We start from the raw sequence: 27,668 nt of genomic DNA on the forward strand, positions 1-27,668 counted from the left end.
TGTATAGATAATTGAGATGAGTGTGAACCAGCCCCAGAGCGAAAACAGGTTTACTTCCTGATAATGCTTTTAAACACACTCATCTCAACCACACTCAAAGAAATGCAATGCCAGATGCCCCAAGGCAGAGCAGAAAATTAAATAATTTTATCTTTTAACAAGAAAAAATGAACAAAAACTACCCTGCTCCAAAATGGGGGCATCTGGCAATGCATTTCTCTGATCCTGGTTTGGGATCTTTGAAAAGAACCAAGAATGGAGGAACTTGTAGCAGGAGAAATGGGTATTACTTTGATTATGGCACTGTGTGGACTCTACTCTCTGCACCTACCCTGGTTTGTTGGTCTACAACTTGGAGTAATGGGGAGGATCAGTCAGCCTGGCTGTGGCTTGTTTAACCTGAACACTGAGCTGCCACTTACATTTCAGCAAGATTTGAAATCCCAAAAACGCCTTCTTTTACTTTGTGAAAGTGGCTGTGTGTGCCCGTCCGGAAGAAATGCATGACAACATTATCTCCTGAAAGTGATCGGGTTCCTGTGATGGCTCACTATTTGCAAAACTGTTTCATTTTACTGAATCAACATCAGATCAGTTCACTGGTTGTTTCTCCCTGTATTCCATTGCTGCTACCGCTGCCGCCTTGTAATTCATTTCTATGCCCACTAAGCCATGCTCAAGAAAACCACAAGGTACAACATTGCAGTGAAACATTTTTTATTATTATTATAACGGAGGACAGATCACTGTGCAGTTCTGTTTTACATCAAAGCTAGAGGAAAACAAGCACAATCTCAAAATAAACTTAATGCACGTCATGTGTTTTAAAAATTAATCAGGAGAGGGCTAAACCTGAGGGAGTCATTGGGCTATATTCTGCAACCCTCCCGAACCTAATGGTGCTGAATCAGCATAATTGAGAGAAGAACTTGGCCTCTCATTTCTGGGCTGGAGTGCTAGCGATGACAACACAGAAGTGAGAGTTAGAATTCTGAAATGGGGGGCAGGAGGTTGCAAATTCTGTGATCAGGAACTTCAGATTCTCCAGCTGAAATTCCTTGGTGGCCAAAACGAAGTGGACTTTCTGCTTTTAGCACACACTTTTTCGTTTAAAAAAAATTGTGTGTGTTAAATCCTTGGTTATTTAAGAAGACTTCCATCTTGGTCATGAAACGTCTTAGAATCGCCCCCCCCCAAGATAAAATCAAACTTTGGGGGAGCATTTTCACTCCTATCCCCGTGAAATGCTGAAGAAAGCTGGGCGAAATACTCCAGCCCTGCACTAAACCCAACAGCAAGTCACTTCAGCCTGGGCATAGCTTTACATAATTCATAAACCTCTTCTGTGTTGTTTTTTAATATAACATAGGATTGTTCTGATGCCACTCCAGTGTATAAAAGCACACCACGTCAGGTATGAAAAAAGAAAATGGTGATGAACCCCTGCTGAAAGCTCTTGCAGTGCCTCACTTTTTTTTAAGAGTCCATGGAATCTGCATTTCCATTTGGGCACAGGAGTGACTTGCAGGAACATTCTGAAGCTAAGCCAATAATAAGCTGCCATGTCTGACAATGAACCGAATATCCTAAGCATAGTATGGGAATACTTGTATATGGTGAACTGTATTGGACTTCCAAAGAATAAGACTCAAGACACATCTCTCTCTAATCTCCTATTGCTGGGGAAAATTTCAAGGAAGGCCATTCATTTTCCTCGTTCTCTTTTGTCAGCTCTGCAAAGTAAAGAGAGATACAGATTACACAGGGAAGAAAGAAACTTTCACAAATTTGCCTTAATCACAGCTGCCTGATGAATGAATGTCTTTTACACTGGACGATACACAGGAGGCACTTCAGTCAACATTCCAGACGCATCTCACAATGACATGCAGCAAGAACAAGTAGAATAACAACGTGCAAGACTGACCAACAGGCGTATCCAACACAGTGTGAAAAGGTGATTGAGAAACACGGAGGAAAAATCCCAAACTTACCATCGACAAAATCCCATTGTAATTGAATCGGGAATGATCTGCGTCCTCCTGTCACTGTTATTTAAACCCCACATCTCTCACTGAGTTTCATAGAGTTTGTATCCAAAGTTCCCAAAAGATCTCACTCTGCCTCCAAAGGGTCAGGAGACCCTCAGGAGCAGCTTGAGAACACAGGTGGTTATGGCATTGCACTTTGGCCCGGGACTGCAAGGGCTTCTTGCTCACGTGGCAATAATTTTTGAATCGAAGCAAAGATCAAAAGAGAAATTTAAAGCCACTTAATTGGACCTCTCCTCTGCACAAGAAAGCCTACTTGAATTCAAGAGATTGTGCCACGAGGAATCTGACCACTACCTAAAGAGGCAATAAGGTTATCATTTGCTAAACTGGTTGTAAATATTACTATACTTTTATTATATTTTTCTTTATACATTGCCTTTTCCCCTGACAGGGACATCAAGGATGGTGGGAATAGGCTTTCCAGATGTTTTGGACAGCAACTTTCATCATCCTTGATCACTGTCTGCCCTGGCTGGGGCTGGTGGGGGTCAGGCGCCCAACAACTTTATACTGTAAACCGCCCTGTGATCTTTGGATGAAGGGCGGCATATAAATTTAATAAATAATGGTAAATAAAATAATAATAATTGAAGCGGCTTACAGATTAAAATAAGAATCACTAAAAACATAGAAGAAACAATTAATGAAGAACAATTAAAGATTGTTAAAATTTATTATAATCTAATAAAACCATACAAATAATTACAATAAGAAGAGCAGGGCACCAGCCCTTTCGTTAAAAGCAGCCATTTCCCTGTAGGAACAAGAAAGTCTGCCAGCAGAAGGACAACAAGGAGGGAGCCAGTCTGGCTTTTCTAGGGAGCGAGTTCCCATAGGAGTGTGAGTACAATTGCATGGTATGGAAGCAAAGGGCTGCAGGTGTCTCCTGTGTGCTGGTTGTGATTTATAGCTTTTGGGAGATTTAAAGACCACTTAATCCCAAACCTTTCTAAGCAGTACACACAACAGAATGGTAGATGGGTACATATTATTTATTATTCTTAATCGCATTTAGTCACTTTTTTATGAAAAGTAAACTCAAGCCGACCTAAAAATATGACAAAAAGTTAAAGCCACTATAAAACAAAACAAAACAAACAAAACAAAACAAAACAAAAGCTAAAAACATTGACAGACAGCCCTGGTCTGTCTGTCACAGAAAGTTCTTAGTGTTGAGGATAGTTGCTTCAGCCCACAGAACACCTTCAAACCACACCTGAATTATAGGAATGGTCAGCACTCTCAGAAATACCTCACCCCTACCATTTAGAGAAACATTAACAAAACAGCAGCACTGCATAACACATGTACGTGTCATCAGGCCTCAAGTCCTTATGTTTGAATACTTGCAATTTAGAGCTTTCTAGAACTATGTAATTTAATTCCCAGGCGCCATCAGAACTATTGTGGTTTATATTCAGACTCTTTTCTAATATTTACAAGGCTAAAGGCATTTTCAGGATGCTATAATAGGCTGATGTCTTAGCCACAGCAACTAAAATAATAAGATGGCAGTGTGCATTTGTTAATAACCCTTGCGGCAAAAAGTATCTGGGGAATGTTCCATACACACACACACACACATACACACACATATTAATTAAGCCTTAAATACAACTGGAAGTATTTCCCCCCCTTTCCTTTTGGAAATGGCACACTACTTAATGAACACTTGCCTTTTCATTTCTAAATGCAAATGTCACAGAGCGTGCATCAATCCATGGCTTACTGCTGCAGTTTGCAATGCTAATAAGTAAACCAGGGCTGAAACATTATTATGTAAGCTGGTTTCAGAGAGGGATTTTTGGCATGCCAAATGTAAACAAAGACACCCTCCTGGCAGCTATATTAAAAATAAATAAATACAGTTCTCAGTAAGAAAGTTTTTGCAGACTGGATCCTTAAGATTTACAGCAGAATCATTTCTGATTTACAGCAGTATTGTTTGGAGTGGGAAAGAAAAAGACTATGAACTCAATGCACAGTGTGGCAGCAAATCTCCAAACCTCTTGTTCTTCTGCTTCATGTAGCTGGGATGCTTTCAGCAGTCACAATCATGTCATAAGTCACTTCCAGTTTTCCTGGCAAATTTTATAAGGATTTGAGCAAAGCCTAGAAAGATAAATATATGCTCTGGCTCTTGCCTTCTAATGGCAGCAACAGCCGTGGTGTTCTGCAAAGGGTAGAAAGTGTCTAGTTCTAGGGTTGTATTCAAGGCTAGAAAAGTATTTCATGTTTCTAGAAGCTGGCCTCAAAATTTTACAAGCCAATGCTACATGACTCAATAAATATTTCAAATTTCGAGGCATCCATGTGAGCAGGCAACTGGCATCCCCCCCCACCCCCGTGCTTGTTTTATTCACAGAAACAAAACATTGTAAGGAAGCACAAGCCCTGTAAAATCCCAGGCATTTTTCTTACCTAACAAACCTAGACAGCATCTTAAAAAGCAGAGACATCACCTTGCCGACAAAGGTCCACATAGTTAAAGCTATGTTTTCCCCAGTAGTGATGTATGGAAGTGAGAGCTGGACTATAAAGAAGGCTGATCGCTGAAGGATTGATGCTTTTGAATTATGGTGCTGGAGGAGACTCTTGAGAGTCCCATGGACTGCAAGAAGATCAAACCTATCCATTCTGAAGGAAATCAGCCCTGAGTGCTCACTGGAAGGACAGATCGTGAAGCTGAGGCTCCAATACTTTGGCCACCTCATGAGAAGAGAAAACTCCCTGGAAAAGACCCTGATGTTGGGAAAAATTGAGGGCTCAAGGAGAAGGGGACGACAGAGGACGAGATGGTTGGACAGTGTTCTCAAAGCTACCAGCATGAGTTTGACCAAACTGCGGGAGGCAGTGGAATACAGAAGTGCCTGGCATGCTCTGGTCCATGGGGTCACGAAGAGTCGGACACGACTAAACAACAACAACAAACTAGATGTTACATGGCAGATGCATGTAACAGTCTCCTGACTTTTAAAGAAATCAGAACACCCCCAAGCACGCTTGCCACCTTAATTTGCCAGAGGCAACTATACATATACACTATATGCAGATTTGTTTCTCTTTTAAGTATCTAGCCATGCCCCTGGCTAGAAGAAATAAAACAAGAGTGAGGGGAGAATACAACAGCCTTCTGGGGATATATGCAATAGAATTGAATCCTTAAAGAATGACTCCTCAAAAGGGGGGGGGGGGAGGCCACTGAAGCAAATCAGCCTTAGCAGGACCAGCCCAAGACATCTTGGCACCTCTGGTGGACCCAAAAATGGTGCTCCCCTCCCCACCAGGGCAGATGTACCTCAGGAACAAGAAGGGAAGAAAGACTGAGATCAAGATCTGCTGCTATAATGAAACCTGCCACCTGAGGAAGTTGTCTCATCTTGCATTATGGGTAGGCCGGCCCTGAACCTTATGCATATCAGGACATTTTTCACGTACAGTAAGAAAAGCTGGACAACAGGGGAAAATGACTAGGGAAATCATGAGAAGAATCCTTTTCTATATATATTTTTAAGAGGAGGCCAGACTAAGTATCCATACATCTTCTCTTCATAAACCTTGGAGAACCTTTCAGCTTCTGTTGTACCAAGCAGTTTACTCCACAGTTCATGACAGCATTTCTGTCATGTTAACATTGCTCTGTTCATCCATGCCCACTATTCTGCGCTTCGCTCACTTCCAGAAACAACCTCCTTTCCTCTCTCTCTCTCTCAAATACAAGGCAGTTTAAATGCACCACCAATCATGCAAAAACAGAAAACACTGAAAGGTAGGAAGGAGCAAGATGAGTTTATATTCAATTTTTTTGCTGCTGTTTTTATTTAGGAGTTAAAAAAAATCAGCTGATTACCATCAACTGTACTTTAAGTTTCCAGCTACTATTCAGCCAGCAGAAAGCTGTTATTAAACTACTAATTGCCTTCCTTATACTGCTTCCCACACAAGAATCATTATTTTACTCATAGCTAAACTTACAATATTAGCTTCATAAGAGGATCTGTCAGTCAAAAACCCCAAGTTGCCGCCTAATGGATTTTTTTTGAAGAGTTATTTCTCCATGGACTATATTCACTTTTCATCTGACCATCTAGCCCATTGTGATCAAATGCAACGGGGTTTTACTGAATGGCCACATTTGCATCTGGGTGAAATGAAAACAGCAGTCTGTTACCAATCAACACAGGAGTAGCTGCTCCCAATAGATCAGGTATTACAATGTCAGTAGCTGAAGAATAGTTCCTTTGCTTCTGCACCCTCTCACACACAAGACCAGGGCCGGCCCACCTGTGAGGCAAGATGAGGCATCTGACCCAGGCGGCAGAATCCGCAGGAGCAGATGATCCCAATGCTGATCTTTATTCATGGCCGGCCCACACATAAAGCAAGATGAGATCACTGCCTCAGGTGGGAGGATCCTGATGTTGCTCTTTCTTTCCCCCTTGATCCACATGTAAATCTTCCCTTGTGGGGATGGGGAGCCATTTTTGGGATTCGTCCTTGGCCCAGCCCAGCCCAGGACAAAATTAACCCTTACAAATAAAAGTCCCTGATCTTTCCCACATTTCCTACCCTCTTGGTCCCTTTCACCCACCTGGTGGGGCAGCAGTGTCACAAACTGGCAGTATGGCTCATGGTCTGATGTATTTTCTCAGCAAAATGACTTTGAGGCCTTGTGTTGCTAGAAAGGAAGTCATCAGCAGGTCTCTTTACGTCCTTCCCAGCCAACTCTCTATTGTCTCCCAAAGCAAGTCCATACCTCATGTATGCCTGCTATCTGCTACAGGAGGTTGTGGTGACTTCAGGAAGCATGCAGGCATCATCTTAATTCTGCAATTTTGCATGGGAATTTTAGGGACCATTATTTAAAATAAAAAACATGGAATGTAGCAGAGGCATGTTGCCAGTTGCCGAGAATCAATCACACTTCAGAGACAGCAACACTGAGTTGTCACTGTTACAGTCTCTCATCAGATCACTCTGAGTTGCTGGGTAGCTGTTAAAAAAGCAAATATAGCACACACACCCCTCCACAGTGCACCCTGTACTCAATGCTCTTTCACTTAAATCACTGCCCTTCCTGAGTAGCTGAATATCAAACTACTTTCATGCTCTTTTAGCAAAGACAGTAATGCTGAGCCATGGTTGCTCTCTAGCGGCCAGAGACGAAAACTACAAGCAAATCATGAATAAAAAGATGAGAGAAATCAGCTTAGCATCAAGAACAGGGGTCAGCAACCTTTTTCAGCCATGGGCCGGTCCATTGTCCCTCAGACCATGTGGTGGGCTGGACTATATTTTGAAAAGAAAAAAATGAATGAATTCCTATGCCACACAAATAACCCAGAGATGCATTTTAAATAAAAGCACACATTCTACTCATGTAAAAACACCAGGCAGGCCTCACAAATAACCCAGAGATGCATTTTAAATAAAAGGACACATTCTACTCATGTAAAAACATGCTGATTCTTGGACTATCCGCGGGCCGGATTGAGAAGGTGAATGGGCCAGATCTGGCCCTCAGGCCGTAGGTTGCCTACCCCTGATCAAGAAGCTCACTGTGGTGGACACAAATAAACATGCACATCTACTTGCTTCTATTCCAGTTAAAAATAGGGAATTTAGGCCACAAGCTTAACTCCACTTACCTGGGAGTAAGTCCTGCCAATTTTATAAAAGGACTTAGTTCTGAGTAGACATGGTTAGGACTGAGTAGACATGGTTAGGATTTGGATCTCTGTCCCAACTATCAGAAGCCCTATCACAGATTACAGTGGTACCTCGGGTTACATACATTTCAGGTTACATATGCTTCAGGTTACAGACTCCGCTAACCCAGAAATAGTACCTTGGGTTAAGAACTTTGCTTCAGGATGAGAACAGAAATTGTGCTCCGGCGGTGCGGCAGCAGCAGGAGGCCCCATTAGCTAAAGTGGTGCTTCAGGTTAAGAACAGTTTTCAGGTTAAGAACGGACCTCTGGAACGAATTAAGTACTTAACCCAAGATACCACTGTATAACCTCCAGTCAGGGCCGGATTTAGGTTTATTGAGGCTCTAAGCTACTGAAGGTAATGGGGCCCTTTATATGTCCAGCTGTCCTATGTCAACAACAAATTGTCACTGTTTTTTTTTGTGTGTGTTGTTGAATATATGCTATATGGTAATTTATGGACCTAATAGGTATCTAACTAGTGATATTTTAGGGAGCAGGCTAGCAGGCGGGGCCCACTACTTACATCATAGGAGCCTACACAACACAAAACACTGTTGCTGTATGTAGGTTTTATTTTATTTCTTTTTTTATCTTATATTTTGGAAATGTACATCCAGGTTTTTTCCCTTTAAATTTTTTGGGGGGCCCCAAGAGAGTGGGGCCCTAAACTATAGCTTGTTTAGCTTATACGTAAATCTGGCACTACCTCCAGTTCAGTTCAGTTCAGTTCTTTCTATAATCAAGGTGCTGCCCTTCAGGTAGAGGCATATATGGGAGGCTCACCTGGTGCTGTCATTATATATCTAGGTGCCAGGCAAAAACTTTACTCTGTGGATGGGATTTTTTAATATATTTGGTTTTCCTCTTGATTTTAATGTATTAGGATGTGTGTCTCTGTCTGTTTGGTTAGTTGTAAGTTGCTTTGGGTTGCCCTGCCCTGGGCAAGATAAAGCGACTAACAAATTAATAAATAATAAACAAATAATGCATGTGGCAAATGAAGAGGGGAGACAAAAGATTCTAAACTCCTGTTTTCACTGGTTGCCAGAGCCAAGGTATTATTATAGCACTGCAGTTGGGAGGGATGCAGAAACATCTTTGCTGCTGTTGAATTGTTTATACTCTGCAAGGGATGTGTGTACAGTAGGCTACAATCAAAAAACAAAATTATGTGCCTTGAAAAGCCGAATCCTGCAACCTGTACTAATTATGCAAATGATGCATTTCTTATTTTTATTTTTGCTTCAGCTGAATTAAGTTCTGTTGCTGTTCATCTGGACCAGGAAGAAGTTAGGCAGAATAATTGTGAGGATGGGGGAAGTGCGAGGTTGGCAGCAGTGGGTACGAGGGCTTATTCATCTGTGCTCATCATAGCCGCTCACACAACCTTATTACCACCATGCTTCCTTGCTTCATTCTGACCCTGCTTAGCAGCGCCTCACATTGCTGCGATGGAACAGGAATTCTGCATCCAGTGTCATGTTCCATTCAGAATACATGTAGTGGTCCTGCTTTCTTTCTCGTTTGACATTCTGAAGGTAAATGCCCTTCTTTGGACTTAGCACAGAAACTGCACATTGGGTTGTAGGGAAGACCAGCATCTGCAGCAGGACAAAGGCTTGTCTGGTCTAGCAACCTGTTCTCACCGTGGCCAGCCAGACACCTATGGGAAGCTGCAAACAGGACCCAAGCGCACAGCACTGGTATTCAGTAGCAAACTGCCTCCAACAGTGAACTGACACGAAACATTAAACATGGCACAAGCTTTTGTAGACTGGAGTCCACTTCAGCAGAAGCTTGCTTGTTACTTGGTCTATTGCTACGTTTCTATGATGGTTGTTCACTTACTTGAGGGTCCCATTAGGAATGACATCTAAGTGTGAGCTTGGTGAAGTATGTCTGGAAACTGGGGTCTTCAGAGGTGCAGAATTTAAGTGTTGCCAACACTAGGTGACCCCTGGCACAGAGGTGGGGACCCTTGACAGCACAGCAGATGCTTACCAATCACCTGGGCCGAACTGAATACATTTCGCTGGCACTAAAGTCCTTTCTCTGTGCCCTTCTCACGGCGCATTTATTTTTGCTGCCACTGAACCATTATGCTGGTTCTTTGTTTCACCTCTGGGGCTTTGTTTCACAGTCATTTCCCTAGCAAAAGAGCAGCCTCCTCTTCTCTTCAAACACAATTAGCGTGTCATTCACATTGTACTTTGGACCGGAATATAACCACTTGCAATAGCTGCTCCAAAAAAAAAGGGGGGGGGGAGAATCATTCCATAATCACCATAATTATTGCTCGCATCAAGGGAACACTCAGCTTCTTTGCTATGGCAACTAGAGCTAGGGAAGCTGTTTAATTCGGGGAAAGCGCAATGCAACCAATTACTTTCCAAAACATTTGACTGCCCACCTGTGTCCACTGGAAGTAGGATCAAGAATGTGAGGGTAGAGAGGATGGCTCACTTAACTGAGCATGCAAATACTAGCTTATATAACGAGCAAAGTCAGAGGCTACTGCATTATGGAAATGTTGGTTCTGCTCCTCAATAATTATGTGTCTGTAATAGTACAAATCACATCTCTATTGCAAAAAATAAACTGCTCTCTGCAGACACTCCTTGCCTCCTCTCCACTGATACATGTAATAAAAGTCTGTGCTAGGTATGTAGTAGGCCAGAGCTCTATTCTGAACTTAAAAATGGGAAATGTAATACTGGTGGACAACAAAAGAGGTTTAAAGACGCTCTCAAGGCAAATCTAAAAAAAATGTAACATAAGCACTGATAACTGGGAAACACTGGCTTTTGAGCACTCCAACTGGAGAACAGCCTTTACCAAAAGTGTCATGGACTTTGAAGATGTTCAAAGGGATGAAAGGGAGAAACGTGCTAAAAGGAAGGCACATTTGGCAAACCCTCACCGTGATCAGCTTCCGCCCGGAAACCTATGTCCCCACTGTGGAAGGATGTGTGGATCCAGAATTGGCCTCCACAGTCACTTACGGACTCACTGTTAAGACCGTGTTCATGGAAGGCAGGCCAGAGAATTAGATGGGCTTGGTGCCTGTAAGTGGACAATCCAGGCAGTGCTTTAGTGTCCCTCACCAACATGGGATCCATGGTGGGGGATTATTGCTTTGTTTGTTATTATGCTGTGTATTTTTGTGTTTTTATACTTTTAGCTGCCCTATGAACCTTGGACAAAGGGTGGTATATAAATTTAATAAACAAAAAGGGTGGAGTCTGACACAGACACCTTTTCTGGAGAGCCAACTGGAGCTAATGCCAAGCAGGGGCGTAGGAAGGGGGGTGCAGTGGGGGCGGTCCACCCCGGGTGTCATCCCTGGGGGGGGGGGGGTGACAAAAAGGCACACCGCACGGGGCTTGCCCCGCCGCCCCCGTGTGCAGCGGCTCAAGGTGCCACCACGGGCAGCGGATCATGCTGCCACCCCACAACTCACCCCCCCGGGTGCACATCATGGCCACTGCTTGGGGTGCCCATGCAGCTAACTCCACCACTGATTCCAAGTGCTTTCCAAGGGCTTCTTTTCCATCACAAACATACACGAAAAGCAGAACTTTGTTAAAGGTGCTTGGAATCGTAGCTTTGCAAGTCGAAACCACAGCCCCCAGGAATCTTTGGGGGAAGTCATGCACTCTAAATGTGCACTGGATGGTTTTTAAATGTATGGTGCAGATCTGCCTTTAATGATGTTTTGAAGCACTTGGATCTGTCTGAGTTGAGCCGGTAGTAATGGCAGAAGAGAAAGAAAGTACTTCTGATGGCTGACGCCCCGAGATGTCCTTGTGGGCTACCAAAAGAAACCAACACACAAAGCCCAGTGTGAGCTTATTCCAGGTCCAGTGTCTGTCAAATTGGGTCTGCAACTTGGGACGATACCTAGGCATTGTTATATATTTCTGGGTCCCTTATTAAAGATCCCATTTGCTGGAGGCTCCAAAAACCTGAAGTTCTGAAAGTGCTGCCATTTCACGCATGAGAACTTGAACTTACAAAACGGCCATTTCAATGTTGTTCCCCTTCTCACAATGAGTTTTCACCTAGTATCAAGTTGGTTCTTTCCACAGAATGTGTGGATTGTTCATATGCCTGCAATATGTAGAAAATGTATTGACAGAGCACGCTTGCTTTTCATGACACTGCTAGGACCGTCTAAAGTGGAGCTAGACACCACCGTGGGAGCAGGGCTGGGGCGGGAGAGTGCTAGAGCTCTGTCTGGTCAAGTTGCATGGAATCAATTTCAATCCGTTACCCCCGAGGATGTGGACAGGCTGCTTGGACGTGTGAAACCAACCACCTGTCTCCTGGATCCTTGCCCATCCTGGCTAATAAAAACAAGCTGGGAAGGGCTGGGTGATGGGCTCTGTGGGGTGGTGAATGCTTCCCTCTGTGAGGGAACATTCCCAGATCCGCTGAAAGAGGCGGTCATTAAACCGCTTCTCAAAAAACCATCTTTAGACTCAGCCAGTATGGCCAACTATCGCCCAGTCTCAAATCTTCCATTCTTGGGCAAGGTGATTGAGCGCGTGGTTGCTGAACAACTCCAGGCACGCCTGGAGGATGCGGACCATTTGGATCCCTTCCAATAGGGATTCAAGCCTCATCATGGGACTGAAACTGCCTTGGTCACGCTGGTTGATGATCTCCGGCGAGCTAGGGACAAAGGTGAGAGTTGTTTCCTAGTTCTGCTGGATCTCTCAGCGGCCTTTGATACAATCGACCATAACATCCTTCTGGACCGTCTAGAGGGGCTGGGAGCTGGGGGCACTGTTATACAGTGGTTTCACTCCTTCCTCCTGGGCCGTGTTCAGAAAGTGGTGTGGGGGGGTGAGTGTTCAGACCCCTGGGCCCTCACTTGTGGGGTGCCTCAGGGTTCCGTCCTCTCCCCCATGCTTTTTAACATCTATATGAAGCCGCTGGGAGAGATCATCAGGGGGTTTGGACTGGGTGTCCATCAATATGCAGATGATACCCAGCTCTACCTCTCTTTCAAATCAGAACCAGTGAAGACGGTGAAGGTCCTGTGTGAGTGCCTGGAGGCGGTTGGAGGATGGATGGCGGCTAATGGATTGAAGTTGAATCCTGACAAGACAGAAGTACTGTTTTTGGGGGACAGGGGGCGGGCTGGTGTGGAGGACTCCCTGGTCCTGAATAGGGTAACTGTGCCCCTGAAGGACCAGGTGCACAGCCTGGGAGTCATTTTGGACTCACAGCTGTCCATGGAGGCGCAGGCCAATTCTGTATCCAGGGCAGCTCTCTACCAACTCCACCTGGTATGCAGGCTGAGACCCTACCTGCCCGCCGACTGTCTCGCCAGAGGGGTGCATGCTCTAGTTATCTCCCGCTTGGACTACTGCAATGCGCTCTATGTGGGGCTACCTTTGAAAGTGACTCGGAAACTACAACTAATCCAGAATGTGGCAGCTAGACTGGTGACTGGGGGTGGCCGCCAAGACCACATAACACCGGTCTTGAAAGACCTACATTGGCTCCCAGTACGTTTCCGAGCACAATTCAAAGTGTTGGTGCTGACCTTTAAAGCCCTAAACGGCCTCGGCCCAGTATACCTGAAGGAGCATCTCCACCCCCATCGTTCTGCCCGGACGCTGAGGTCCAGCGCCGAGGGCCTTCTGGCGGTTCCCTCATTGCGAGAAGCAAAGCTACAGGGAACCAGGCAGAGGGCCTTCTCGGTAGTGGCGCCCGCCCTGTGGAACGCCCTCCCATCAGATGTCAAAGCGATAAATAACTACCTGACATTCAGAAGACATCTTAAGGCAGCCCTGTTCAGGGAAGTTTTTAATGTATGATATTTTAGTGTATTTTTGGTTTCTATGGAAGCTGCCCAGAGTGGCTGGGGAAACCCAGCCAGATGGGCGGGGTACAAATAATAAATTATTATTATTATTATTATTATTATTATTATTGAACAACAACAACAAAAACAAATTCAGAGCAATCCTTCTGCTTTCAAAATACACGCTTGTATGAATTTCTGCAACAAGGCAACAGAAAGCAACAAGCAAACTTTAAATGAAAAAAGAAAACTAATAAAATGGTAATACTGCGTTACAGAAACATATTTCAGAATATTATATGCATAGGCCAAGCCTGCATACACACCACACATTTAAAACACCGCCTAAAGAAATTTGGGGACTATAGTTGACACATCATAGAGCTAAAATCCCCTGAAGTCTTAACAAACTAGAGTGCCCAGGATTCTTGCAGTGTGCATGTGTACTTCAAATGTATGGTGTGCACACAAGCAGTGCTGGGAATGGGGGTTGCAGACCTTCCTCAAGGTCAATCCTGCAGCTTCAGGGTCCGAGAACCAGCTTTTCTTGCAGTTGATCAAATTGCGCCTGTTGCAACTGTAGTTGGTCCACCACCAGAATCTCCATCTGGTATGTCTATTATATTCTGCAATATGTTTTGAAATATGTATTTTATTGTGGTTAAATTTTTTATGTACTGCTTTGGGGAGCTTTTAGCGGGCTGCCATAAAAATGAATTTCACCTTACCTGATGAATGCACATAGTTATATGTCTAGAATGCAAGTTATTAACCGGGTCCTACTGTAATGAGTATCTTTAACTTAAAGTTTTAACTTAAAACTTTAACTTTAAATATTGTCACTGGCTCTCTCTCAGCTTGTTTCCAGGCAAAACTGTAAGGCCTTAAAATACACACCTTACAGTGACCTAAATTATCTGTGAACACTTTCTGGCATCTGAACCTGCCCATCATCTTGGTTCCTAGTCCGCACCTTCAGATATTCTGCAAAAACAGCCTGTGTTGCAGTGAGGTGTTGTGGGCACATACCTGCTCCTCATGTAGCAGTATTGGCCAGTGGAGTGTGTGAAACACCACAATGCCTGCTATGTTGAGCAAATTGCTTAAGAGTGAGGCAAGCTAAGAAAAGACAGCGAAACATGTAAATTCTATCTTAATCTCTCACAATTGGAAGAACTATTTACATGCTCCAAGCTGCAAATAAAGGTCTGGTTCAAAGAACTGGGTGCTTTTTATGTTTGGCCACTCAATTAGCTGATTAAAGCACGCACTGCTTGGTACATCATTTTACGATATTAAAAAGCAATTAAGTCAGGCAGGTTGGATAATTGTTTTGATACAATCATAAATAAATCAGCCCTCATGGGAGCTCTAGTTACAGTGTTGTACAAAGAGCAGATTACCTTGGAGGGGAAATTACAAGCACTATCTTGCAATGAGTTTCTAAAATGAAATCACTGATGATACTATTGGTATAAGCCCGCCCCGCCCCCCAGATATTCCATATAAACAGCTTTCCTTAATCTATACAACAACCTTATAAGGTTGGCCAAAAACAATCATCTACATCAGGCTTTCTCAACCTCGGCCCTTCAGATGTTTTTGGCTTACAACTCCCATGATCCCTAGCTAGCAGGACCAGTGGTCAGCGATGATGGGAATTGTAGTCTCAAAACATCTGGAGGGCCAAGGCTGAGGAAGCCTGATCTACATAAAGCAGATGAGGGCTCAGCCCCCCCATGCATAATACTCCTGTTCTTGAGTAGGTGGCACAAGAGAGGTCCCTATGCGCCTGTCACTGAGGAAGCCTCCCTGGGGAGGCCATTCTAGAGGGAGGGGAGTGTCTATGACTTTTATGGCTCTTTGTCAGCAACCTACCCAACCTCTAAAGGTGGAAACACCTAGAGGAGGGGCAGGCATATGTGGAAGAAGAAGGCATTTCTCCACATGCTCCAGTTTTGGATTTAACCTTAGAAATTCTAGTTAAGAAATCAGAATTTGGGACCCATGGAATGAAAGACAGAAAACAATACAAAAGAACAGGGCCAGGGGCCAGCCTGTTATCTATGGAGTCTCCATTAGCTAGATCACAAAGTTCCTTTTTAAAGCAAACATGTGAAACATCTCGGTGGGTATTTGACAAATATTTCAGATGGACAATTAAGTGCTATAAAAAGAGGTATTTGCACTTATCTTGATAACTCATGCAAGAGCCTGACCTCAACGTAAAAGTCAAAATTAGCATTTTATAAACAAATCAGCCATGTCACTGTGATTAGAGGGTTGCACAGGTATCCTTCAATTTATCATGACTCCCTCTGGTGAGATTTTGAACCGAAATATTTAGATGGACAACAATTTTCAACTCCAGACTGCTGAGCAGAAGATCCACAAAGTTTTACTATGTCAGTGACGTTGGTCTCACAAAAATAGTAACACTGATAATTACAATTTATTTATAAAGCTCATACGCTTCCTACATCCCAGGGAACCTCAAGGCAGGTAATAAGCCAAAATGCCAGAACAAAATGTTGAACACAGAACAGCCACCAAGTTAAACTCAGTCCTAAAACTCACACACACAAAAACCGGCCACATAAAGTAACAATTTGCAAAAACCCATTCTGAACAACCACATTTTACTAGCTCTGTGGCTAAAACCATATAGAAATGGAGCCTGGTGAACCATGCTTGGCAAACCATTCCACAGGGCAGGTATCACCACGGGAAGTTTCCCAGTCCTGGATGCAATCAGCAGTGCCCCGTGAGGCCAAGGGATGATGATCAGGACATGCAGGAAGGAATCTATGGAAGAAAGCAGCCTTTATGGTACCCAGAGCCCAAGCTAGTGAGGGCTTTAAAGGCTAACATCAGCACCCGGAATTGTGATCATAAATGAACAAGAAGCCAGGGCAGGTTGTGCAAAATCAGTGTGATGGGATCGAGGCATCTGGCACCCACCAGCAACATGGCTGTCCTTTTTTTAAAAAAAACCCCACACTAATTAGTTTCAAAACATAGAGTGCATTGTTGTATGGCCTGGAGGTCAATAGGACATAAATTGTGCTGGTGAGGTTCACTTTTGTCAGTATGGGTCATAGTTGCTGAAGCTGGAAAAGGGTACCTCTCCTTAGTGATGCTACCCGTGTATCCAACAGCAGTGCACGGCTGAGGAGTAAAACTGTGTATTTCACTGAGTCAAGCAGTAGTTTAAGAGAGTTGCAACGTTCTGAATTTACATAGAACAGAGAAAGTGTGGGGTATGCCTAAGTGATGCTTTTAAGACAAGCTCTCTTCTCCATGCAGAGTAGCAGAATAAAAGCTGCCATGCCCCTGCCTAGCTGTGCTCCTTGCTTTCTTCAACCATGCATGGAGGAGGCCTCCTCTTTGTGCAGACTGGCAGGAGTGCTGCCCAGAACAGGATGCTGCCAGCAATGTCTATCTGTGGCAAACCCTTCTCATTTTCTGCTGCTCTGCAAAGAGGGGAAGCCTCCCAGGGTCAGCCCAACCTACACGGAAACAGGTTCCTTCTACCTCACTCTGTCTCCCATCTCTCATGTAATTGGGAAGGCTTTGGGGGCAGTTTCTGGTTGCCATGGGAACCACTGGGTCAATTCTTCCAGCCATGGCTGTGTGACTTGCTCCCCTCTGCTCCCAAATTTAAGAAAGGTTTTGTTGTTTGTTTGTTTACAGCCCTATACCCGCAGATCTCAGTATGGTAGCAACATAAAATCGCAATATAAAAGCACAAAATACATAATAAAAAGAAAAACAAGAATACCCACCACATTTTAAAAGGGCATTGGATGTCAATCAGCCAGAGGCCTGGTTAAAGAAGAATGTTTTTGCCTGGTGCCTAAAGGTATATAATGAAGGTGCCAACCATACCTCGAGAGCATTCCACAAATGGGGAGCCACTGCAGAAAAGATCTGTTCTCGTGTTGCCACCCTCTGGACCTCTCATGGAGGAGGCACACGAAGAAGGGATTCAGAAGATGATCTCAGGGTCCAAGTAGGTTCATATGGAAAGAGGCGGACCGTGAGGTATTAATTCAAGACACACTCCAACATTTTCTTGTAGATCCCCACTTGTGATCCCTAACTTGTCTTTTTCAAAGCCACACTGATGTTTTAGTGATCTATTCACCCCCCCCCCCACTGCAAGATCTTTCATGGAGAATCACGGACAGTTCAGACTCCCTTCAGCACAAAGTTTAAGTGAGGATTCTTCTTCTTGTTTGGCCCAGTGAAAATGACATTGCCCTTGTTTACACCGAATCTCATTTTGCCATTTGTTGCCCATTAGCCCAGTTTGCAGAGACTGAGTTATCTAGTATCACCATCCTGAAACATACAATATCATCCACATACCCCCCTGACTCCAGATAATTCACGAATAAATTAAATAGGCTCTGGCCCCAGCTCCTCTACCCGTGATGCACTGTTTGGGCAGAAAGCAATCATATCCTTTTAATGTAAAAGCTTGGCATATTCAGGCAGAAGGCCTTTAATCCCAGTTCCCTTTTTGTCAGCTTTCTGAAAACTCTTATGCTGCATGTCCTCAAAACAAAAAAGGCTTGCTAGTATCCTGAAGGCAGACAATGGAGGTGGATGGGAAAGGGAGATGGCGTGGATAAAGCGAACCAAGTTATTTGGCTGACACTTAAGGACAAGAGGAGTCACAGGCAAACAAAGCAAGCATTCCAGTATCTTTCCAAAGCTAAGCAGAGGAGGAACAGGGCTAAAATCCTATGTACTAATAGCAAATTCGTATAGCCAAGATGGTACCAACCACGCATACCAGAAGTGTCAGCGAGCTTGGGGAAACCCTGAGGCTTGAAGAACTACAAAAATCCAAAATATTTAAAAGGAGAGTTGAAAACCCCAAAAACATCCCAATCAGGGGAGAAGGAATGGAATCAAATATTTTGGAAGAGAGCACCCTGAACAGGAGATACTCTTCCGTTTCACTTGTATCATGCATACCCATGAAATACTAAAATTCCTTTGCTTGGTCAAAAAGCAAGAATTCTTGAAGTACTGAACCGATCCTGTTCACCCAACCACCGAAATGGGGGGGTGGATCTAAAAGATGGGGAAATGCCTGGCAGAAATATTAGTGACTGGCATATGTGTTATCTTTGTGAGCGTTCAGATACTTAATAGGTGAGCTTGAAGCTGCAATGTAACAAGTTGCCAATAGAGGATGTGGAGGGAACCATCTTTATTTGTTTATTTTAGATATTGAGATGCTGCCCTTGAACTTTATTCTCGGGTTGGTTTACATATAAAGGAAATGACTGCAACACAATTAAACTGCAACAAAAATTTTAAAAAGCCAGTTGAAAGGCAGCAACCATTCCAAAGGCCATTCCTTAGTTGAAGTTACGCCACCAAGAAGGTCCTCTCCCTGATAAAAACAGCAACATCCTCACCAGATAGCAAGGTATTTTTGCTTAAAGTACAGGTAGACACGTCAAGCAGCTGGCGGTCCTTCAAGAATCTTAGCTGCAAGCTCATGGAAGCCTTTGTTAACCAAGGGGCGGCCATATTGTGTTCCCATACTTTTTATTACCATAATCCCAATCAGGTGTCATAGTCACTTGTAGTGTAAAAGGGGCAGGCAAGCACACAATCTTATTTAAGTACCTTCATGGGACGCGGGTGGCGCTGTGGTCTAAACCACAGAGCCTAGGGCTTGCCGATCAGAAGGTCGGCGGTTCGAATCTCTGTGACGGGATGAGCTCCCATTGCTCGGTCCCTGCTCCTGCCAACCTAGCAGTTTGAAAGCACGTCAAAGTGCAACTAGATAAATAGGTACCGCTCCGGTGGGAAGGTAAACGGCGTTTCCGTGAGCTGCTCTGGTTTGCCAGAAGCGGCTTAGTCATGCTGGCCACATGAACTGGAAGCTGTACGCCGGCTCCCTTGGCCAATAAAGCGCCAAGGGAGATGAGCGCCGCAACCCCAGAGTCGGTCCCAACTGGACCTAATGGTCAGGGGTCCCTTTACCTTTACCTTTACTACCTTCATGATCGTTGTTCAACATAGCCTGCTTAATTTTACCACAGCCCGTTAAAGTGTTTGTCACTGTAGGAACAAGTGTGTGTGTGTATGCTTGGGTTGTGAACGTGATCCGTGCGGGATGCACGTTCGCAACTCGCAGCGATCGCAACCCACAGCAGTGCGCCTGAGCACGCGTAGGTTGTGACCCAGTGCTTCTGCTCATGCGTGACCGCCGAAACCCAGAAGTAACCATCCTGGTACTTCCAGGTTTCGGCGGGTCCGTAACCTGAAAAAATGCAACCTGAAGCGTCTGTAACCTGAGGTATGACTGTACACACAAACAAAATAATAATAATAATAATAATAATAATAATAATAATAATAATAATAATAAAATATTATGTAGTTTTGTACCTTAATTATTACCAGAGGTTGGATGGCCATTTGCCTTGGATGCTTTAGTTAAGATTTCTGCATTGCAGGGGGTTAGACTAGATGGCCCTTGGAGTCCCTTCCAATTCTAGGATTCTGTGATTCTATGAATTGCAACTGTAGTCTATACATTGTTTGTACTTCTTGTTGTACTTTCTTTTTACTCTGCTTACTGCTTTTCTCAACTAATTACCTTTTTATTGTTTTGAGCTTTAATCTTTACAAGATAAAATCATCATATAAACAAATAAATAAAATCCTATAGCTATGTTAGCTTATAACAAGAGCAGCAAAAAACCATAAAAAACAAGCAATGAGATTCTCAGTTATCCAGATAACAATCTATATAATGGTTTTTCAAGTAAAAATTTCATAATTTTGCCACTGTAAGAGGAAAAATGGAGCATTTTTCTTTCTCTTGCTGCTTACCACTATTTGGAAACAGAAGGTTTTTTTCCTCTGATTTCAGCAGTGCCCCTTTTTCTAGATATGTATCGTTGATTCCTTGTAAATGGGGCAATCAAAACAAACTGAAAAATAGAATTTCCTTCTAATGAGTCAGCACCAGATGCACCATGTCTCTGGAGTTAAGGAACACTTTTTATTTGACCATCCTTTTCCATGGAGGGCAACTGTTCAAAACTAATTAGGATAAAGAACCTCTTCTTATTAGAAGTTCAGTAATATCCGATAAGTACTTTTCATAACAATGACCGCATTTTATCATTTGGAACCAAATGCTTTATTTCAGATTAGCCAGCAAGGTCAAATGAGATTGTTTAAAAACATGTCAGCTGACAAACTGGAACACAAATGCAAGTTTGGGAGAAATCTGTGCAACTGGAGAAAGTGAATGGTCCTCTGATGCCATGACAATACAAAATGGTATTTTTTCTTGGAGTCGTGTTTTGGTACCCTTGCTTATTCCATAGATAACAATTTGAAGGAATAATTGGATAAACCTAAGTAGACTCCCATCTCAACCAGCATTAAACTAAACTGGTTAAACTCTAAGCAGCAGCTATGAGGGTTTGGCCTCAAGGGTTTGGATCAAGGATCCAAAGAACTATGAACACAGAGAGAAAATGTTGTGTTGGTGCTGTTTGGCGAGCTATTGCGCAAGCACTAGAAGAGGAAGAAGAATTCTTGCAGTGAAGTGTCAAAACGTACCAGAACGTAGCGAACAAGGAAAATACCAACTTTAGGATGCTAACTCTACTGGGCCATAAGAAGGTCCACAGGATTCGTGCAACTTCCTTAAGTTTGTGGTCACTTTCTTCCTACAACACTACTTTGTTGAGCCAAGGAACAATTATTCCATGTTCAGAAAAGGCCTTCTGCTAGCAGAAGGGCACCTTCAAATCCAAGCCACTTAATTTTGATCATGGACTCACTGATTTACAGATAACAATGTCCCCATAATAACTATGTTGGCATCTTATGAAGATGCAAATGTAAAAACAAACCACTACAAAATACTTATTTGACCTAGGGTCTTTTCCATTCAAGATTTTATTGTTTGTTTATTTATTTATTTATTTATTATATTTGGAGTCTGCTCTGTATTCATAATCTTTTTTAAAAAAAATAATCTTTATTGCTTTTAAAACTTACAAGAAAAGAAAAAGGAAGAAAATAGGCGAAAGAAAAAGACAAAATAGAACAGAGAAGAAGAAAAAGAGAGAAAAAAGAAAAAACAATACAATAAACAATACAAAACACAACCTTAACACATTAACCTAAACAAAACAAAAGAACAACAATTTAAAAACATATACCATACCATTTCATTACTCTATCTTTCATTCCCTTATTTCATCGACCTCCTCTCACCTCCCTTTTTGTATTCCACTTCTATTACTTGTTTCAGCAATTCCTTTCCATCTTTCTCTATTTTTATCATTATGAATATCTTAACATATTTTGTACCTTATTTTCCATTAATACTGAAATACTTATTTATACCTAACTCCTTATAACATTTCTGCTAAAGCTATAAAATTTCATTCCAACAATTTTCTAACACTCATTAAATTTACAATATTTCTATATATAAACTTTAAACTTTCCCAATCTTCTACCACCATCTCTTCTCCCTGGTCTCGGATTCTGCCAGTCATTTCCGTCCATTCCATATAGTTCATCAACCTGGAGATCTTCTGTCCGAGGCTCTTAAATCTTTTCCAAGTACCTTCTGCAGTTTTTCTTCATATTCTTTGATACTGAGGGTGCTGAAGCGCAGGTCTTGGAGGGGCCCCGATCCAACCATGCCCCCATTCCCTCTCGACAGACCAACCAACTCTCCACAGCTAAAACCAGTGTCCATACAATGTCTCAAATCATGTTTCAAAGCTCCTCCAGATCCAAAGGCCCCCACAACTCCAATCACCTCCTGACCCAGATTCAGGACCCAAAGGTCAGTAAATCTCTGCTTGAAAGAGTCTATCCAACCTTCCTTCTTCAATCCAAAGAGGGCTCCAATCTTCAAATTCTGACTTTTTCTATATTCATTCATAAAAGGCCTCCACTTATAGTCCTCAGTTTGCCTCGGTAAAACTGGGGCTTCCACTTGTATTATTTTAGGTTTAACAACACCAACATTCTCCTTCGTCTTCTCCCCAGTTTGTCCTGTCAAGGTAGGTTCCTGTGTCAAATCCTGAACAATTTCTGTATTAATGGTCACTTTTTGTTCCAAATTAGTCACTTTTTGTCCCAAGTTCTCAAGTTTGGTATTCATAGCATCCGTCTTCTTGTGGAGCTGTTCCAATGAATAGCTTATCTTACATAATACAGTCACTAAGGCTCCTTCTGTCAACATTCTTAAAGTCCAAGGTCGATCTCTATTTCACACAGTTCTCATCTTGCGACTGGAAAAACCCCAGCTCCACTCTTGTAACAGTTTCAAAAGCTCCCTCTAGAGGGAAACAGTCTCCACTTGTATCAATCCTTTCAAACACAATTTAAACAATAAAGTTAGTTTCTTTTCCTACTTTTTTAACGCAGATGAGTACAATGGAAACAATATATTTCTCTTATTGTTAGCTGTCAAAAAACGTCACTCTTTCTGGCAGCCCGTTTCCAGGTTCGGAGCAGTGGTAATTTGGTTTTTCACTCTCTCCTGCAGGCTCACTAGGTCCAAAAATTTCCCCCCTCTTCTCCTGCTTCCAAGGGGGGTTTAATAGTTTTAACCGATGGAGATTTAATCCTTTACAAAAATAAACTTTCCAAGGCTTTAACTTGCAACTTCTTTGCTTCAATCTGTTTACAAAAAAAGAAGGCGGATTTCCTGTTTAGAACCTTCCCGTTTTGATGCCAAATTAATGAATTTAAGGATCTAATTTTCCGTTCTACTCACGGGTAGTTGTTTAAAATCCAATTGTCCACAGGAAAAACTCAGCGCTCTCTGGCAACAGCGATGCGGCTTCACTCCGTGAAAGAAGCAGTCAATTCGAAGCACCGCGCCACTCACCCCACTTCGCTCCGGATCCCCAAATCAGGGTTTCTCCGCGAGTAGGGGAGGCGCAAAGGGTGCCAGCCGAATCCCAAGTTCACAGGCTTCTCCCGCCTGTGATTTCAGCCTTCGCCGTGGCGGTCAGACCCTAATTTCCGCAGAGCAAATTCCTCCCGATAGGAGGAACCCCGCCATTGCCTGGAGGCGCCAACCCGGAAGTCTGTATTCATATTCTCTCTTTGCTACTGTATTCTGTATTGTCTCTTTGCTACTGTATGGATGTATGAATCTATTCATTAAATAATCATGTCTAGCTATAACTGTATTTTGAAATCAGGTGGCTATTTTTAAGTAATGGCAACTTCAATCTGCACATTGTACTGTCTAATTAAAAATATACCCTTTCTTCCCTCTCTCTCTCTCTCTCTCTCTCTCTCTCTCTCTTAATTTTATACACTTACTCATTACTTTTTCCAACTTTAATTAACTGAATATATACTATCCAACCTTGAGGTGAACTCAATAACTGGACAAAACTGCGTAAGCATAACTGATGCTATTTAAAGCACTTTGATAATTAGTATGATCCATTGTTACAAAGGAAATGCTACATCCCAAAAGAAAATGTTAATTTTAATTGCTCATTTTTCATTTTTAAAGATATATTAAGTTACATTTCTTATTTCAGTCTGCAGAAAACAAAGTGAAAGATCAAAGGCAGTAACTCTATATAGTCTTCATACAGCTCTGTAAAGTTCTATCACTGCCTGAAGTTATTTTAAGTTTCCAGATTATCATTTTAAATAAAACTAACAATTATTATTGTAAAACATTATTCTTGTCAGTTAACAGCCTTTTAAAGTTTGAATGCATTGCTTATTTCAATTTTGTTTTGATACTTATTTGGACTGCCAATATGAATTAATACAATTAAAAGAGGATTTATGGAATAACTCTTATTGTTAAGGTCAGCTTGCAATTATTATTATTATTATTTGCTGTGGTTTTGTCACTACTATTATATTATTTGTTTTGTTTTTTTCCTGTTATTTTTGCAAATAAAAAAAAAAAACTGGAAAAATTAAGGCAAGAAAATATATTTCAAATATGGTTAATTTTTTAGATGAATCAGTATAAATGATAGTCTTTTGAGACCAATGAAGACATGAACTACAATCTTTTCCAAACAAATGTAACCTGTCAGTAGAGGTGTTTGCTCTTCACATCTCATTTTTATATGTTCGTATGTTATCAGATATATAAATCTGATCGTGAGGTCTTTTAAGTGATCCAATAAACTGACTGAATTGGCTCAGTGATACAGCTCTAGTTGTATTTTGCCCATAGAATCACAGAATTGTAAAGTTGGAACTTGGAAGGGAACCTCTCGTCCAACCCCCTGTAATGCAGGAATTCGTTACTTTGCAATGTGATTTTGCAGTGTGCCCATGTTGTGCATCCGTTACAGGAATCTGTGGCTGAGTTACTATCAAATCCATGAGTCTCTGCCCTGCAAATGCCACTGTATTGACTGTCAGGATTATATCAGCTACTGATATCAGAAATCTGCTGCTATTCTGTTGGCTTTTCACTCTGTCCTTTCTTTCTATAGCCCTGCTGTCACTCGGAAGGCTCCCATCTCCCACCCAAATAAGTGCTGCAACTTTCTCATCGTAGAGAGGCCTGCTGATTTCTTGGCCTACAAAAGCCAACAGCAGATTGATCAGGAAAGGCAGGAGAGAGAGAGAGAGACAAAGTGGTCCAGCTCAGTAATTGTAGCTGAAGGAACAAATACCTCATCTCCCTCCCATCTTAAAGACTTCAGCTTGCTCGCCTTAAGGGCTTGACTAGATTTTGAGGCCTGTCTCATGATAGGGGAGCTATTCCAAACAGCGAAAAAGAAAAAACCACAGCGGAAGAGCAGAAGACTAATCAGCAGCGGTTGAAGAATGCAATGTGTGATGCCATAAACCTGCCAGCTCACAAGGTGTTTTCACTCTCTTGCCTTACTGCCAGGATAAATGTACATATTTTAAATGCAACAATTTTATTAACATCAAAGACAGCTGCGGTAATGATTCTTTTTCTTCTGCCTATTATGTAACTGAAATGCAATTATGTGGCTGATACTGAAACATGAGAGTTTGGCGAAAGCCTCACTGATCTGAAGAGACGAACTGTCAGAAGACATCGGGAAGCTCAGCTGACAGGTGGGCTGCGATACTATCAAGTATTTAACTTCTTTGATGGCTTGTGGCGCACCACTGTTTTGGATATCGGTGCATAGAACTTCCGTTTCTATCGCTGCCAGGATACTGCCTTCTTGGAAATCACGAATGAGCTTCGGTTCCCTCAGAAAATCTGTGATGTTTCACGTTTGACTGAGAGTGCTGGTCAGCAGCACCCAGTATGCTTGGGTCACTCTCCTGACCCCAGCATTGTATTTTTATCTGGAAAATACCTTGAGTCCCAGTCTGGGGAAAAGGCAGAATAGAAAAAGAAATATAATATTACACAAAAATATGAGAGACAGAGAGAACTTCAGCTGGGTATGAGAACTACTACTCATTGATCAGTCCCTTTTGGATTGCTCACTTAACTCCTCTGTGCCCTAATTTCAAATTGGCCAGGCGAATCACAGGCCTAGACTGAGTCTGAAACAGACCATCTAAAATCCCTCTGAAAATGCTCCGCCGATCGGCATCTTGGTTCTGCAGACAATGCAAAATGCTGTAGCACAGGGAACTAAGAGGACCGTCCTTCTGATTGTGGAGCACAATGAACAAAACTACCAATCTCATTCTGCTTTGACTTCACCTGGCTGCAGAAGCAACTTATTGCTGCTTCGAGTTGGATTTTCCTTTTCTTTTTTTAAGGTGTTGTCTATACTTCCGCTTGTAGAGCCAGTGTGGTGTAGTGGTTAAGAGCGGTAGTCTCGTAAGCTGGGGAACCAGGTTCGCGTCTCCGCTCCTCCACATGCAGCTGCTGGGTGACCTTGGGCTAGTCACACTTCTCTGAAGTCTCTCAGCCCCACTCACCTCACAGAGTGTCTGTTGTGGGGGAGGAAGGGAAAGGAGAATGTTAGCCGCTTTGAGACTCCTTAAAGTGAAAGGCGGGGTATCAAATCCAAACTCCTCCTCCTCCTCTTCTTCTTCTTCTTCTTCTTCTTCTTCTTCTTCTTCTTCTTCTTGTACTGTGGGTAGAAAACACGGGTCTGAGCGGTTTCCCACTTGCTCCTTGCTTTCTAGGCACAGGTCTGAGTGGTTGCTGTGAGTTCTGATTCAGAGCTGAACTGTGTGTGTGAATAGAAGTGTGGCTGCACCCTCAATCATGTAAGGCTAAGTATCAGTACATTGGGCTAGTTCCTGAAATATGTTCAAGTCTGCTTATCCTGTGCCTGGAAAGTACGGGTCCAAGTGGTTTTACATTTACACTGCTCACTTTCCCCCAGAAAAAAACCACTCTTTGCCACTGAACTGCAACAAACAGCAATATGCAGAAAACCTGATTGCTGTTTGGTGCGATTCGGCAGCAAACCACTGGAAGAACTGAGCAAGAAGACACTCAAGGGCAGAGAACAACTGTAGATGCCGGAGACAATTTTTGGACTTCCTTGCTGCCAAGACAAGCACAAGACAAGTCTGACACTGTACAAGGGTGATTTTAGTCAGAAACAGGTGGAGTGTTTGGCCTGCTTTCTTTTCTTTTTCTTCATATGTATTATCATTTTTATTACTATTCATTTCATTTCTATACTGCTTTTTAAGGAAAAAAAATCTTAAAGTGGTTTACAACACATTAAAACATCAAATAAAACAATCCAGAATAAAACATCACGGAAGAAAGTCAAATATAAAGTTTACATCCAAAGCAACATAATCGGCAGGAAACCAAAATATTATCTTAAAGATTTTGAAATAAAATGTTACAAAGGAGGTCGACTACAGAATGCACATTTAATGGGACCGTTCAGTCACTGGAGCATGAGACTCTTAATCACAGGGCTGTGGGTTCAAACTCCATGTTGAGCAAAAAGATTCCTGTGTTGCAGGGAGCTGCAGTAGATGACCCTCACAGTCCCTTCCAACTCTACCATGCTGTGAACAAATATTATTCTAATGCAGCTGAGTCAACAACAAAAATTATCTTAAACATTTCAAAAGAAAACAACACTAAGGAAAGTCAAATATAAATTGCAC

General features: G+C 42.6%; 1 protein-coding gene and 1 long non-coding RNA gene across 3 annotated transcripts in view; both read right to left on the reverse strand.

Annotated features, from left to right (window-relative positions):
- The window catches only part of SYNPR (synaptoporin), a 148,048-nt gene that overhangs the window by 62,909 nt on the left and 57,471 nt on the right, over positions 1–27,668 (reverse strand). The gene's annotated exons all lie outside the window — the stretch shown is intronic.
- LOC308471733 lies at positions 701–26,612 on the reverse strand. 2 transcript variants are annotated; one of them, XR_013983132.1, is made up of 2 exons: positions 26,508–26,612; positions 701–1,733 (listed from the first exon to the last, which is right to left on the reverse strand). It is a non-coding gene; the product is annotated as an uncharacterized lncRNA (long non-coding RNA). The 2 variants fall into 2 exon arrangements; XR_013983133.1 differs by lacking the exon at positions 26,508–26,612 and adding an exon at positions 11,783–12,120.

The sequence above is a fragment of the Podarcis pityusensis genome (genome assembly GCF_964106645.2).
Source record: "Podarcis pityusensis genome assembly, chromosome: 2".
Taxonomy (NCBI): Eukaryota; Metazoa; Chordata; class Lepidosauria; order Squamata; family Lacertidae; genus Podarcis; species Podarcis pityusensis.